The sequence below is a fragment of the Marmota monax genome, unplaced genomic scaffold (genome assembly GCF_021218885.2).
Source record: "Marmota monax isolate L192 unplaced genomic scaffold, Marmota_monax_Labrador192_F-V1.1 WCK01_AAM20220418_F8-fsc00006, whole genome shotgun sequence".
NCBI classification, from domain to species: Eukaryota; Metazoa; Chordata; class Mammalia; order Rodentia; family Sciuridae; genus Marmota; species Marmota monax.
Window position 1 is genome coordinate 17,080,786 of NW_026693712.1, and position 246 is coordinate 17,081,031.

Genomic DNA, 246 nt, shown 5'->3' on the forward strand with positions numbered 1-246 from the left:
AGACGCCCTCCGCAGCGCTCTTTCTTTCTCTGTCCCTCTCCCTAAGGCTGTCTCGGTCCCCCAACCGTGTTCTGGTCACTTTCTTGTTCTGCGAGAGGGCAGCGCGGGTCAGACCCGGAGATATCTGCGGCGGTTGGGTAAGGAGCCCAAACCATCTGAAGGGCCGCGCTTGCACAAGGAGTGGCGGGGGCCCGGCAAAGGGAACCGGCGGGGCGGGGCGGAGCCGGCCCGTCGGGGGAGGGCTGG